General features: G+C 35.9%; 1 non-coding gene across 1 annotated transcript; it reads right to left on the reverse strand.

Moving 5' to 3' along the window:
* Positions 1–8,630: 8,630 nt before the first annotated feature.
* Positions 8,631–8,737, reverse strand: LOC127099169 (small nucleolar RNA R71). The gene has a single exon (XR_007793709.1). It is a non-coding gene; the product is annotated as a small nucleolar RNA R71 (small nucleolar RNA).
* Between the last annotated feature and the right edge of the window lie 4,597 nt (positions 8,738–13,334).

Below are 13,334 nucleotides of genomic sequence, written 5' to 3' on the forward strand. Positions count from 1 at the left end.
CCACTAGCCTATTAAACCAAAAAAAAAATCCTTTTTTTTTTGGAAAATAAAAATAATTTTTCGGCTTATAATGATTATAATGATTTTAGGTGTATTCTTTGTCACCGTTATATATTTTGATGTATTCTCACCCATTTGTTTTGTTGTGACGTTATATGCTCCTTCTCAGGGTACTCACAAACAGGTAGATGAGTAATTGTTTTAGTGTTGAAGAATGGTGTTGAGGCTATTCTTTCTTTCCAATTTTATGTGTTTTCAAATTATCGTCTGATCTGTAACACTAGGCGGACGAACGTTGTGTTTCATTTTATTCTGAGTTATTGTTACAAAATTAAATGTTATAACTCCTGGTTTTCGAGTTGCTTTGATGTGGAAGGCATATTGCCCTGATTGAGTTTAATTTTAAATAAAGTTATATTTAAACTTATTTGATTGAGTGGTTATTTTTAATGATTAATTCCAATGAAATGAGCCTAAGTAAATGCGAGAATATGATGATAGGTGTTTTGAATTAAATGTTTTATTTTAATAAGTGTTATATAGTCGGTTGGATGTGGAGATTGTGTGACATCATATGTTAAATATTCGTTTATAATTTATTATTTTTGCATATCTATGAGTGGGGGATTTAGGGTGTTACACTAGTGATATCATAACAGGTAGGTCCATCCGGCCAGGTTTCTGTAATGTGGTATGTTCCTTGGCAGTTGACAAGTGTGTGAACGATGTCGATGTATTCTTTCTTCTAATGTACTACTTCGGTCTGATTTATAAGTAAAAAAGACAAATTTCACGCTTATTAAGAAATATAGTTAAGTGAAATTTAAATTTTTTTATTTCATGTGAGAGAGACAACACAATTACTAGTATATCTTCAATTAAATTGTCTTCCACTAACAATATTAAGTAATTGATGTAGGGATACTTTTGGAATAAAGGTATTAAATGCACTTATATTTCTTTGCATTTGCTTATATTTAAGGCAACAAAAATTAGAAGATTTTTGTTTATAAATAAGGTCAGAGGTAGTGTGTTTGTTGGTGTGCATAGATATCGTTGGTAGAAGAAATGATCAAGCTATTATTGATGCTTTGGAAGCAATGGCTCTAGCGCTGCAGAATCAACAAGGTGCGGTGATGTGTTTCTTGGATTTGGGAAGTTTCAGCGAAATGATCCGTCGATTTTCTGTGTTGATAAATAAGTGCAAAATATATGATGAGGATAACAAAGTCTAATATGCTCAATATAAGACTCTTAGTTAGAAGAAAGGGAAAGATCAAAGTCGTGGGAAACCTTATGGGAATCCAGCTGACAAGGGAAACCTTATGGGAATCCAGCTGACAAGGGAAACCTTATGGGAATCAAACGATAGGGTAATTACGACCATAATCCAAATATTTAGGGAAAGAATAGTAGACACTAAATTGTTTATTTTTCTTCCAATTTACTATGAGATCACTTAAGTTTTGATTATGAAAGAGGTTCCAAATAAATCGAGTTAAGAGTTTTAAACGGATGAAGAATGCTCGGACGGTCGAGCTAGACAACGTGTATCCAAACAATTGGGAAAAAGAATAGTAGACACTAAATTGTTCCTTTTTCATTCAATTAATTGTAAAAATTATTCAATCGATTAATTTAAAAAAGAATTTGAGGAAAACAAATATTTTAAGTTTGCATTATTTCAAAAAATAGTTTGACTTTGAGGGGGAAAATTGAAAGATTTTTTAATTTTATTTTTGCAAATATTGATATTAATTAAGAGTTTTTTTATTTAAAAATATTAATTTTTACTTATTAAAATATTGTTATGACTTTATCAAATAATAAAAGGAAAATAAAAAATAAGGAGAGGGGATGCATTTGTACATATAGGTGATATACGAGCAAAAAGAAATAAAGAATGGGCCAAAGGCCCATTATCAAAACATGACGAAAAAAGAAACAAAATTTAAAAAAAAAACTAAAATATAAAAGGGGTGACTCACGTGCTTTTCTATTTCTCCGTCTTACCGGTCTTTTTTTCTTTTTATATGGTTATTTAATACAATTAAGTTTATATGATCGTTGTTTGTTTTATAATTAAGTAATTCGTTTTAAACTTACATGTGTATCTAAATACATATTATATTGTATCAAATAAATTTACACATTCGGGTGCAAAAGTATTTTACTAGTTTTACTCTCACTCCTTAAATGTTGAACAACATTTTTACATCATTTTGGTGCCCACACTATCGACATCGTTTAAACTTGAAGCCAACTTAAACTATCTACCAAAAATATGTTGCAATTATGTGAAGCTATATAGAACATTCTTCATACAAGTAGAAAGGTAAAGTATACAACAAGTAATCACTAAATTAGATATATAACTCGAATCAGTGAGTCGTAAACTTAATCATTCAAATTACTATTTCAAAATAGCTTATGACTTAGAAATCTTATACATGGAACACTTTTAAACTTCAAATTTCAACTGAAGCATGATTATTGAAACGCGTGCTCAACTTCTCCTCTAACAACATGTATGATTCTGCCATGGTGAACACCTCTTGAAAACTCTTAACTTTCTTCCTTCCTATTTTTGATTTGAATGGATGGTCTCTTAGGAGGCCATTCTCGAATATCCAACATATAAGGTTATCCCCAACTCTCTCGCCGTTGATAACAACTTGTGTCAACCGGTCTATATAAGACTGCAAGCTTCAGCCATTAGTCATCTTTTCCAGATTGTGAAGCAAGTTAATAACCACTCATAAAAATCTGTCAAGGATGTGATGCTTCTATCTGGCAGGCCATTGAACCACAACCTAGACGGTCTAATAAGAGTTAGTGTAAATAACTTGCACTTGGATACATCATCAATGATGAAGTAGTTTAGTCGGTCGTTTACGAGCTTCAAATTCTTGTCGGGGACTCCTTTTCCATCACATTCACCAAACATGGATGTCTTCTTCATGAATTTTGGAATCTTGCTTTTTGAAATCCAAAGAGACACTAGATGCTTCGATTGCACCTTCCTCAATTGATTTTCAGCTAGAGTTTGGGAAGGAGCGTGACCACTTTGGCCCTTTAGGACTCTGAGTATGAGTTTGATGCTTCCATCTCATATCCTGATCTCTTGATCGAGCAGTTTTGTCTTTCTTTGCCCTGATAGCTCTTGGGCAATAATACGAGTCCTCCAGGACGCAACCTCCTGAATGGTGTTACCGCGATGTTATGTGTTATGGAGGCTATCTTCAAGGCATTGTAGCGATGTTGTACATATTATTCAATATTTTTTCACACCTTACACTTCGGGTTTTGCTTGTAGCACTTAAAGGCCAAGCAATGCTTATAACTGTAGAACCAGAGATGAAACATAAAGATTATTAAGAGCAACTTGGACAGATCTGGATGTTTACGGAGCCTCGACCAAATATGGATGTTATTAGAAGATTTGATTCTCCATATATACCTTGAGTTTTGATGATAACAATGTTGTATTTGTGTGAGAACAATTTTGGTACCCTAATGGTTTGTTATTGTGTAACTTTAATAGTCAGTTCTGATTTTGAATATATGATGTGCAACGTCATCAGTTTCTGAATGATGTGTTCCAAATTCGCTTATGCGCCATTTATCAGAAGTTCTGAAAGATGTTCAATATTGTTGTTGTAACGATCTTTTTGCTTATATGCTGATTCACTCCTGAGAAGCTTCTGAGGAGACACTATGTTATTATTGCAATGTTCTTTCAGTTTGTGCTTCTAGACGCGACTCTGATCAACAAACTTCTGAAGAATGGCAAGCTTCTAATGTTGTGTTACGAAGCCGAAGATTCTGAAGATCTCAAGTCAGACGATTGAGGTTATCAAGGTTCTGACTGTAGATTCTGAAGATATTTAAGATCTCAAGTCAGACTACTGATGTTGTCAAGGTTCTGACCAGAGATTCTGAAGTTTTAGAATCCAACTTTATGTTTCTTCATTTCATGCTTCATCAACTTTCACCAAAAGCCAATGAACTTTAAGATAAGATCAAATAGGAACGTGATCAAATAATACATAGTATAAATCGAACATCTTTTCCACTACCTAATTTCGTGGGCAAGGACAATATTATACATCATACTTGTCACTGATTTTATAGGCGAAAGATAGTATGCAATATCACTCCTCTCCCATCCAATAGTGGATAACCGCTCTATGAGCTTTTCCTTTTTTGCCCTCCAACGGTCTTCTTCTTATGCTATATAAGTGAGAATTGGAGACTTGAAGAAAACGCCAGTGACACAATATTTTAACAAGTCTACTTCTTTGTGAAAAGTTATCATTTGTTTGTACATATTTTTTTCTTTAAGTGTTTGTTATTCATTTATGTAAAATTTACTTGTATAGAAGCAACTGGTAACACACAAAATATTATTCAAATTGTTTGTTTGATTCCTTAAGGAGATTATCCTTGAGAAGACAAAGAAGGTTATTCTTTGTGAGTCCTTAAAGAGACTAAGGTATATTTGGATTCTTGAGAAGACAAAGAAGGTTATTCTTTGTGAGTCCTTAAAGAGACTAGGGTATAGTTGGATCCTTGAGAAGGCAAAAAAGTTTATTCTTTGTAATTATTGTAATCTGTTGATTATAATGGATTAAGTTCTCGTGTAAAAGGCAAAATCACATTGGCGGATGGACTGGAGTAGCTTTGAGTTTCAAGCGAACTAGGACAAAAATACTTGTGTTTTTATCTCTTTGTTATTAACTTGATATTGGTGTTATTGTTTTGGAAAAAGCTTTTGCTTATAAAACCCAATTCAAACCCCCATATCTTGTGTTTTTCACACCTTTAATTGGTATCAGAGTCTGGTTCTAATTATGATAAAAGTTTTATCAACACTTCACTATGTTCGGTATCGATCCAATTTGTGTGAGAAACAATGGTTGCTGCTAATGTTATTAACAATAATGAAAGAGAGCACTACATTGCAAAACCACCAATCACTAATGGTGAGAAGTTTGATAATTGGAAAAATAGAATAAAAAGTTTCTTTCTTGGTTACAATGTTGATCTCTTAGATCTTGTAGTCGATGGCTACATTCACATAGTGAATGCTGAAGGAAATACTATAGCAAGAAGTGTTATGACTGATTAATAGAAGAAAGATTTCAAAAATCATCATAAAGCCATAACCATATTGCTAAATGCTATCTCTTATACGGAGTATGAGAAGATAACAAACAGAGATTCTGCCAAACTATTTTTGACTCTCCGAGGATGAATCATGAGGGGAAGGCTCAAGTAAAAGAGACAAAGGTCTTGGCCTTAATCCATAAGTACGAGGCATTCAAAATGGAAGATGAAGAAAAAGTTGAGACTATGCTCTCAAAGTTTCAGATGCTTGTTGTGGGACTGAAAGTTCTAGACAAAGGATACTCTACAGCTGACCATGTCAAGAATATTATCAAAAGTCTTCCCCAAAAATGGAGACTTATGGTAACTGCCCTGAAGTTAGCAAAGTATCTCAACAACATTAGTCTTGAATAACTTGTTAGTTCTTTAAGAAGCCACGAGATTGAGCTTGAAGAAGATGAACCCCGTAAGAGAGGTAAATATGTTGCTTGAGAAGACAAAAGCCTATCAAGTTGAGGAAGAATCAGAAGGATCTAATGAAGACTCATAAGATGATGATGAGTTGTCTCTAATTTCAAATAGAGTCAATAGACTCTGTAAACACAAGAAAAATGGTCAAGGAAAGTTCAGAGGAGTCAGAATGATTATTGGTCAATTTGATTCTTCGTATGGACATAAAAAAGCAAGGTTCTAGAAAAGAAGTTATCTGCTTTGAGTGCAAGGAGCCAAGCCACTACAAAAATGATTGCCCTAAGCTGAAAAATGACAGAAGGCCTAAGAAGAATTTTTCTAAATGCAAAAAGGGGTTGATGGCTAAATGGGATGACTTAGAATCAAAGAAGAAGATTATGACAAACAAAAATCCAACGTTGCATTGATGATAACTACAGGTGATCCTAAAGGTTCTGAAGAATCATAAAACAAGGTATTATCAGAATCAGAATCTGACTCTAATTCTGAAGAGGTATTTTTTAACCTATCTCGTTCTGATATTGAATGATGTCTCTTTGAAATGATGGAAAAGTACCAGAGTCTTCATAGTAAATACAAGGATCTTGAACAAGTCCAATTAATTGCCTTTGAAACTCGAAGTAAGATTGAGAAAGATATTTCCTCTCGAAATGAAAAAGTATTTTCCTTAGAAAATTGATAACATGAAATTATATCACATTTTTGGACTCAATTTAATTAAATTATATTATTATTTGCTCCGATTTATTTCATTTTATTCGATAGTACTTGGTATTTTTCCTCTTATCTATTTCAGGTAGTTTATTTGAAGCACAAGTGAAAAAGGAAGAAAAGGAGGTGCAAAAAGAAGTGAAAAGAAGCAAAATCCACCAAGCCAAAGCCCAGCCCAAAAGCACAGGTGTTGCGCCTGTGACGAGCGTCACACAAGGTGTGACGAGCGTCACGCCCTGCCTACTTGTGTTACGAGCGTAACACATGGTGTGACGGACGTCACACCATTCTCCTATATTTTTGCCTTCAGGAACGCAACAGACCACGTTGAAGCCTACTATCACGCTTGACCCTTGGAACGTGAAGACCATATTACGGAAAAGACTTTTGGAAACAATTACAAAGCATACTAATATAAATAGTTGCTTTTAGCTCTCTCGCCGCGGTCTCTCTGCTTCGTTCAATTTTTCTTTTCCAGCCGTGCAAGCAATATTTTACAACATTGTTTTTACAGTTTTTATTTTTATTTTCAATTCCTATTTTCTTTTCCAGCAATTCCTTCAAGCACTTAATTACTTTTTCACACAATAGTTTCCACACCGGAAATTATTGTGTACCTTTTTACTAGATCCAACCTTACGTTAGATCCTAGATTTTTATTCCTTCATTTTTATTTTCCTGTCCGATTGAAGAATTCAAGAACAAATCCAACCGGTCTGTGGTGGAGTGTTCAAGACTGCTATTAATTACTCAGGTTCTTTAATTATTGTTTGAATTTATATATGCCCTGCTATATTGTTTACTTATATTATTTGCCTGAGATGGATTTATTTAAGCATAATGATTGTTTAGATCTGTTTAGCATGTCTGGCTAATTTATTTAGGTATCGGTATGTAAAGTAAGCGGAATGAAGGAATCGAAACTAAGTTGGTTAAATTACGTTTAAAAATAAAGTCACTCTTTTTATGGTCTCAATTTACAGGTTTAATAACAACGTTTTTATACGAGAGTAAAAGACATAAAGAGGTTAAATTCAATAGAACGAGAGTTTGAGTTTTTAACTGGACATAGTAAATTGAGCATTAATTCTAAATCAGGGCGAAAGCAATTTTTAGAGTTAATTAAATTCTAATCTTTTTCAAAAAGTATTTTTAAAGGTTGAATGTGAGGACGAGAGTTAAGCATTTGAATTTAATTATATAATCTAAGTCAACAGAGCGAGAGTTTGAGACGAGGGTGTTTAAACAATTAGTGTTTTCTTAAAAAGAGTTTCTACAGATTCTGTTGTTTTCAAAAGGTGATTTTGGACTTAACTAATAAGTGACAGCTACGTTAATATAAGATCATAGTCTATTCAACAGAGCGAGAGTTTGAGATAAGACTTTTAATCAATAGTGTCTACCGAAAAGATTTATTTTAAAACCAAGAAACCAACGAAGAATTGATTCCCTAATTACGACGAACTACATACCGATATCTGCTTAATTGATATTTAATCTAGATCTTATTTTAGTTTCAACTTTTCCCCCGAACAATCAAAGTATCATCCGCCTTAGCTTTACGAAGTAACCTTAGATAACGGTATATCGATTCATAAGTCCCTGTGGGATCGATATCTTTTAAAACTACGCGATAGAACTGTGCACTTGCAGTTTGTACCCCAAATTCGACTCATAAAGTCGCGATCAAGTTTTTTGCGCCGTTGCCGGGGACTTTTATTTAGTCGATATCGTAACTCTTCTGTTACGCTGTAGAGACTAAGGTTTATTTTTTATTATTTCTTTCGTTGATTTGTATGCCACACACTCGCTCACAAGGCGATCCGTTCTATTTACGAATCAACGACATCGAACTATATCTCTGAGTCTTACGACGAATTCGGGAATATCGTGCTGCAAACAATCTCCCTCCTATTGAAATTCCTGACCTCAAAAATCTTCTTCCTTCACCGATACCCGAGATGGCAGAACCAGTTCGTGCTCTTCGAGATTACGCCGCTCCATCGCAAGATGAGCCGCATTCGAGTATTGCTCCACCCGCAATCGAAGCAAACAACTTCGAACTTAAACCTTCACTGTTACAAGCAGTGCAACATAACCAATTCTCTGGAAATCCTACCGAGGATCCAAACCTTCATTTATCCGTATTTGTCCAATACGCTGATACTGTTAAAGCTAATGGTGTCACTTCAGAGGCAATTCGACTTCGTCTTTTTCCTTTCTCGTTAAAAGATAGCGCTAGAAGATGGCTTCAGTCTCTTCCTTCCAACTCAGTCACCACGTGGAACGAGTTGAAGAAAGTCTTCCTTGCTCGATATTTTCCGCCGAGCAAAACAGTTATGTTAAGAGCCCAGATAAATGGATTTAAACAGAAAGATAACGAGTCTCTGTTCGAAGCATGGGAAAGATACAAAGACATGATGAGACTTTGTCCACACCATGGTTTAGAGGACTGGTTAGTGATTCATACCTTCTATAATGGTCTCTTGTACAACACGAGGTTAACAATAGACGCCGCCGCAGATGGTGCACTTATGAACAAACCTTACGCTGATGCTTATCAACTTATCGATAGCATGGCCCAAAACCACTATCAGTGGGGGAGCGAAAGAACAATGGTAGAAAAACCTCAAACAAAAAGTGGCATGTGCGAGATAAGTAACCTTGATCATGTTAATGCAAAAGTGGATGCTCTGGTCCAGAAAATTGAAAGTTTAAATGTATCACCTCCAGCCACCGTGGTTGCCATAACTCAGAATTGCGAGGTCTGTGGAATCCAAGGTCACACTCCTGCAGATTGTCAGCTCCTAACAGGAATCCAAACAGAGCAGGTAAACTATGCTCAAGGAAATCCCTACTCGCATACCTATAACTCCAACTGGAAGAATCATCCTAATTTTTCATATAAGAGTAATAATGCATTATACGCGCCTGGACAAGCTCCAAATCAAGCCCCAGCTATACCTCCGGGATATCAAAAGCCGATCCCATCTACACCTAATAATAACGTTCCTAGGAAATCCAACTTGGAAATCATGACCTACTGAAACAATTAAACATCACAATTCCGTTTACAGAAGCTATTACGCAAATGCCCTCATATGCTAAGTTCTTAAAAGAAATTCTTTCTAATAAAAGGAAACTTGAAGATAGCGAAACCGTTACACTCACTGCCGAATGTAGCGCTATAATCCAGAATATGCCTCCCAAACTTAAAGATCCAGGTAGTTTCTCTATACCCTGTCACATAGGAAAATTTGTCATAGACAAGGCCTTATGCGATTTAGGAGCCGGTATTAGTGTTATGCCTTTATCCATATGCAAGAAACTTGAAATGGGAGAATTAAGACCAACTAAAATGTCTGTGCAACTAGCAGATCGTTCTGTTAAATATCCTGTAGGAATTCTTGAAAACGTTCCCGTGCGCATAGGTCAATTCTACATTCCAACCGATTTTATAATTATGGACATTAGAGAAGATGAAGTTACACCCATTATACTGGGAAGACCGTTCTTAGCAACTGCCGGTGCAATCATAGACGTAAAACGAGGACGACTCACTTTCGAAGTGGGAGAAGAGAAAATTGAGTTCATTCTTTCCCAATTTTTGAAAGCACCTGCAATAGAAGACACGTGTTACTTCATGGATATCATTGATGAATGCATAAAAGAAACATAGTTAGAAAATCACAAATCATCTGACTATCTTGTAGAAGACAAACTTAGCCAATGTTTGGCAATAACACCGGATCCTACGCAATGCCTTAAGAAACAAACCCTAGACCTAAAAACACTTCCCAAAAATCTGAGATATGAATTCCTAGACTTAGAACTCGAACGACCAGTGATAGTTAATGCAGACCTAGGAAAACTCGAAACAGAAAAACTCCTGCATATCTTAAGAAAATATCCAACCGCACTAGGATACAACATCACCGACCTTAAAGGAATAAGTCCTTCTATTTGTATGCACCGCATCATGCTAGAAGAAGACTGTAAAACTTATAGGGAACACCAGAGGAGACTAAACCCGATCCTGAGTGAGGTAGTGAAGAAGGAAATAACCAAGTTATTAGAGGCAGGTATCATATACCCTATATCTGATAGCAAATGGGTTAGTCCTGTACACGTAGTACCGAAGAAAGGAGGTATAACAGTTATTGAAAATGAAAAAGGAGAAACTATAACCAAACGAATCGAATCGGGATGGAGAATGTGCATTGACTATAGGAAACTAAACAAAGCAACCCGAAAAGATCATTTCCCTTTACCATTCATTGATCAGATGTTAGAACGATTAGCAAAACATTCTCATTTCTGCTATCTAGACGGTTATTCAGGCTTCTTTCAAATACCAATTCATCTTGATGACCAAGAAAAAACAACGTTCACATATCCTTTTGGTACCTTCGCCTATCGACGAATGCCGTTTGGCTTGTGCAATGCTCCTGCAACCTTCCAAAGGTGCATGATGGAAATATTCGCCGATTTTCTCGAAAACATCATGGAAGTCTTTATGGATGACTTTTCCGTATGCGGACAAAGCTTTGAAGAATGCCTTGAGAACCTAGAAAGAGTTCTAGAGCGATGTGTAAAAGTAAACCTGGTACTTAATTGGGAAAAATGTCACTTTATGGTACAAGAAGGAATTGTTTTAGGACACATTATATCAAATAGAGGAATTGAAGTAGACAAAGCCAAAATAGAGGTAATCGAAAACCTTCAACCTCCGAAAACTGTGAGAGAAGTACGAAGCTTTTTAGGACATGCCGGTTTTTACCGACGATTCATTAAAGACTTCTCTAAAATAACTAAACCTTCTTTCAAATACCAATTCATCTTGATGACCAAGAAAAAACAACGTTCACATATCCTTTTGGTACCTTCGCCTATCGACGAATGCCGTTTGGCTTGTGCAATGCTCCTGCAACCTTCCAAAGGTGCATGATGGAAATATTCGCCGATTTTCTCGAAAACATCATGGAAGTCTTTATGGATGACTTTTCCGTATGCGGACAAAGCTTTGAAGAATGCCTTGAGAACCTAGAAAGAGTTCTAGAGCGATGTGTAAAAGTAAACCTGGTACTTAATTGGGAAAAATGTCACTTTATGGTACAAGAAGGAATTGTTTTAGGACACATTATATCAAATAGAGGAATTGAAGTAGACAAAGCCAAAATAGAGGTAATCGAAAACCTTCAACCTCCGAAAACTGTGAGAGAAGTACGAAGCTTTTTAGGACATGCCGGTTTTTACCGACGATTCATTAAAGACTTCTCTAAAATAACTAAACCTTTAACCGGACTATTGATGAAAGATGCTGAATTCATATTCGATAATAAATGTTTAGAAGCATTTCAAACGCTTAAACAAGCATTGATCTCCGCGCCCATAATGCAGACACCAGATTGGAACGAACCGTTCGAAATAATGTGTGATGCCAGTGATTACGCTGTGGGTGCTGTTTTAGGACAATGAAAGGATAAAAAGCTTCACGTCATATACTACGCAAGTAGAACTCTAGATGAAGCACAAATGAATTACGCCATAACCGAGAAAGAACTTTTAGCAGTAGTATTTGCGCTAGATAAATTTCGTTCTTACTTGGTCGGAGCCAAAATAATCATTTACACTGACCACGCTGCTATCAAGTACCTCTTAACAAAAAAGGATGTTAAACCTAGACTCCTAAGGTGGATCCTGCTGCTACAAGAGTTCGATTTGGAAATCAAAGACAAGAAAGGAATTGAAAACGTAGTAGCAGATCACCTCTCTAGACTCGAAAACCTGGAACCGGAAAGAACATCGATCAACGATGATTTCTCGTACGATAAACTTATAGCTACTTTGGAGGAAAATAAAGCTGATAAACAGGTAGAAACCACCTTAGCTATATCTGTTACACCATGGTACGCTGATCTCGTCAATTATTTAGCTGCCGGAATAGTTCCTCCTACTTTATCCTACCAGCAAAAGAAACGATTCTTCTATGACATAAAACACTATTACTGGGATGACCCTTTACTTTTCAAAAGAGGCCCTGACGGTATTTTCCGTCGGTGTATACCCGAAGAAGAGGTAGAAAATATAATCCAACACTGTCACTCCGCTCCTTATGGTGGACATGCAAGTACATCCAAAACCTGCTCCAAAATCCTACAAGTCGGTTTTTATTGGCCGAATATATGGAAGGATGTGCATGCGGCTATCAAGAAATGTGATAGATGTCAACGCACAGGAAACATATCTAGACGTGACAAGATGCCACAAAAAGGCATTTTGGAAGTAGAGATTTTCGACGGACCTTTTCCACCTTCTTTCGGTAACAAGTACATACTCGTAGCGGTTGACTGTAACACCCTTCTACCCAAACGACATATTTAAATAGATTATCAGAGTACAACATGTAGAAGAGTTTACATTTCTTACAACATAACACTTATCGCATCACAATAAACAAAAAAAACATATTTTATTAAAATTCCGCAGCGGACAACCACACAAATATTATAATAATGTTTCAACAATTCTCAACAAAATATCTCAACATTTTAGTCATCATAAACAACTTAAATAATAACCAATTATCTATCGAATCCCATAACCCCGGTGTCACATGACCAGAGCATTTGACTCGACTCTGTAGAATAACTCTACACTTATTCTTCAAACCTCGACAATAGCTACTCCTCTTTATCTGCACATTGCTCATCATAGATGAACATAAACACATGCAGAAGGGGTGAGAATTACATTATTAAATAATAATATAACGACAGAAATATAAACATAAATATATTTCACATATGCCAACACAGCTTATCATAATCATCATAATCAACATACTCATGAACATCAACAAAACAACATATCAAATGCAATGCACACACCCATGCATGACTCAACACGACTCGGTATACCCATTTTGTGACCGACTACAGGATCACCACTCCCGGATTCATCACCATAGAATCCGAGTTCCCCGCAAGGAACCAAGCCTCTCAACAAGCCCGGAGTCAACAACATCATTGGAACTCAGTCCG

The sequence above is a fragment of the Lathyrus oleraceus genome, chromosome 6, assembly GCF_024323335.1.
Source record: "Lathyrus oleraceus cultivar Zhongwan6 chromosome 6, CAAS_Psat_ZW6_1.0, whole genome shotgun sequence".
Classification (NCBI taxonomy): domain Eukaryota; kingdom Viridiplantae; phylum Streptophyta; class Magnoliopsida; order Fabales; family Fabaceae; genus Lathyrus; species Lathyrus oleraceus.